Source organism: Schistocerca gregaria, chromosome 5 (genome assembly GCF_023897955.1).
Source record: "Schistocerca gregaria isolate iqSchGreg1 chromosome 5, iqSchGreg1.2, whole genome shotgun sequence".
NCBI lineage: Eukaryota > Metazoa > Arthropoda > Insecta > Orthoptera > Acrididae > Schistocerca > Schistocerca gregaria.
Genome location: NC_064924.1, coordinates 360,824,375 through 360,827,803, shown reverse-complemented (window position 1 = coordinate 360,827,803; position 3,429 = coordinate 360,824,375). Strand labels below are relative to the sequence as shown.

General features: G+C 40.3%; 1 non-coding gene across 1 annotated transcript; it reads right to left on the bottom strand.

Annotated features, from left to right (window-relative positions):
• Positions 1 to 641: 641 nt before the first annotated feature.
• Positions 642 to 714, bottom strand: Trnaa-cgc (transfer RNA alanine (anticodon CGC)). The gene has a single exon. It is a non-coding gene; the product is annotated as a tRNA-Ala (tRNA).
• Positions 715 to 3,429: the final 2,715 nt, after the last annotated feature.

Here is a 3,429-nt window from a genome sequence, read left to right as displayed (position 1 = left end):
ACCGACATGCTGACTAAAACTGTGATCAAATACGTATGTAATTATACACAACACGGTTAACCAAAGTAATAATCGTATGTCACAGTATCTCACGTAACATTATACAGTATTACACTCTGTAAGTTGTTAATGTGGTTTGCGGAACAACAGAAAATATATTCGATAACCATCTCTGTTAAGGTTGGGTACATCTAAGTATATTTGTCATTTTAACTGACCTATAATAGTGCTGCACTTTCTGAGGAAATACAAATCAATTTACAACGTTCGATATACAGAAGAACGTCTAATATGAAAATTAGCTGGGATTAGTAAAGATCTTCAGGGTCTGCCGCAATTTGTTTTCGTTTTATCTCCCAATCCTTTCTGATTTTTTCTCGTTACACCGTAACATGTAACCCATCTACAGTGATTACTCGGTGCCGTATCGCAAATTGATTTTACTTTCCATTTAGTGAGCGAATAAAAGAGGAGGAGGAGATTAGTGTTTAACGTCCAGTCGACAACGAAGTCATTAGAGACGGAGCGCAAGTTCGGGTGAGGGAAGGATGTGTAAGGAAATCGGCCGTGGCCTTTCAAAGGAACCATCCCGAAATTCGCCTGAAGCGATTTAGGGAAATCACGGAAAATCTAAATCAGGATGGCCGGAGACGGGATTGAACCGTCGTCCTCCAGAATGCGAGTCTAGTGTGCTAACCACTGCGCCACCTCGCTGGGTAGTGACCGAATAATTGCGTATGACATCTGTAGATATCTTTTATTCTCATCTGTCATTATTCCATGCTTCTTCCACCACTGACGTCCTTTCAATTAACAGTTACTCTAAGTTACAATTGAACCAGTTAATTAAGGTTAATTGGATAATAATTTTTTCCTGGTAGCCTCGACGGGGAAAATGTTTAAAGAACATGGAACTCATGTGCGTAATGAAATGTGTAATAATACTCATACAATAGATTGATAAGTTGCTTAGCTGACCCTTCTCTCTCGTCATGCAAGGAAGTGAGATACACACAAGAGACCTCGATCGTGAAAACATGATCTTACCTTCCTATTAATTCCTGCCTGCAAATGACAGTGAATTTAGAATGCAGCTGAATTTTCATGAGCATCAGGCATCCTCGAGTCATCATGTGATTGCATATATAATTAATGTCTGAAGGAAATATTTTTTGGATTCCATTATGTAAGTAGGCTGTTTAGGTTTTTTTACTGGTAACGCCGCCGCCACATAGCGCTCTGTATGAAAATCACTGGCTGTGCCGTGTGCAGTCTGTGGCTGGTTTGCATTGTTGTCTGCCATTGTAGTGTTGGGCAGCGGCAGCTGGATGCTAACAGCGCGTAGCGTTGCGCAGTTGCAGGTGAGCCGCCAGCAGTGGTGGACGTGGGGAGACAGATGGCAGTTTTGAAATTTGTAAGACTGGATGTCATGAACTGCTATATATATTATGACTATTTGCAGTGGGTCTGCATCTTTGATGGCCCACCAATACCATTATTTCTACAAGGACTGCAGTGGGTCTGCACCTCTGGTGGCCCACCAATACCATACTCTCTACCAGGACTACAGTGGGTCTGCATCTTTGATGGCGCACCAATACCAGTATTTCTAAAAGGACTGCAGTGGGTCTGCACCTCTGGTGGCCCACCAATATCATACTCTCTACTAGGACTACAGTGGGTCTACTCTGTGTTGACCTACCTACCAATATTCTTCAAAACTTCGACTGACTCTGCTGTGGGTTTGCTCTGTTGTGGCCCATTACCTGTCTGCATGTCAAGAGTCAGCACTGTCTTTCCGTTGGAAGGACAACACTACTTGTTCAAGACTGCATGGGAATCCACTACTTCTGTGTGCATTTTCTTTTGCTACTCAAACTTTGAGAAAAACACTGCAATTTTACTTTGATGAATGATCAGGACTGTCTTTATGGACTGTGAGAAAATTTTAGCTTTTGACCAACATTGTATCGATAAGTGTGTGCATTTCATTTCTTTGTTATTGTAATTATGAAAAAAAAATTTCAAATCTGTATTGGCCACTGCCCAAAAGAATTTGTAAATTTTTTTGTGGGGAACATGGGGCTATGTAAGTAGGCTGTTTAGGTTTTTTTATTGGTAACGCCGCCGCCAAGTAGCGCTCTGTATGAAAATCACTGGCTGTGCCATGTGCAGTCGGTGGCTGGTTTGCATTGTTGTCTGCCATTGTAGTGTTGGGCAGCGGCAGCTGGATGCTAACAGCGCGTAGCGTTGCGCAGTTGGAGGTGAGCCGCCAGCAGTGGTGGACGTGGGGAGAGAGATGGCGGAGTTTTGAAATTTGTAAGAATTGGTGTCATGAACTGCTATATATATTATGACTAGTGAGGTAAATACATTGTATGTTCTCTATTAAAATCTTTCATTTGCTAACTATGCCTATCAGTAGCTAGTGCCTTCCGTAGTTTGAGCCTTTTATTTAGCTGGCAGTAGTGGCGCTCGCTAAAAAATTATTGTGTGTCAGTTTAAGCACAGTCATGTATAATTTTTCAAAGGGGACGTTTCATAATTGTAGCTTCGTGTGGAAGAACTGAATCATTCTCATGCAGCGGCGATAACTGTTCCCACCATTCAGCTTACTAACTTCACAGAAATAATAACTTGGTTAAATGATTCTAATAACTCGTTAGATTATTTTCAGAGTGTCTAGATCGAATTGTGATAAGTCTCTGGTTAGAAAGACTGGAAGTGTAAACTTACTATACCTTAAACTTCCTTCAGACCATAGTACAGTCGAGGACAATGAAGTGAAATGCTATTTTCTATTAGGACATACATTGACATTTGGTCATGTTTACTCTTATAAAGCGTAATATTTTGTATATATTTCTTTGTATATGGAGTACTTATCAGATGTCATTTGTCTGTGTGAATAGTATATAATCTAAATACTTCTATAGAAAAACATTACATTCCTACATGAAATATAGCATTTTAATTTATTGGTCGCTGTTTAGTATCGAAGATGCTTCAATTCGATGCTGAAGGCCCTCATAAAGCCGCTATCGAAAACGGTGAGCAGGCTCCTTTATTTGTACATCTGCGTGATACAAAATGTGTTTAAACGTTAGTAGATATGACCAGCGTCCCACTATCAATACTATTATCGCGAAACAAGGTAATTTTGCAAATGTTCTCCAAGTGAAAAAGTATAGTAATGTGGAATATTGAAAACTGGAGAGTAAAACCAGAAATACGAAGAATAGGTGAAAGAAGGTTCAACAGAATACGCAGACCCTCGGAACAACTGAAAATAACGGAGAAAATAGATCGAGCAACGCTAGTTGAGTACTGTGGAGCTGGTAACGACAAGAGAAATCTTTCTCTCCACCACTGTCATGTTTTTTCTTCCGGTCCTTTAATCAACAGATGGGTAGAAGAGTATGTAAATTA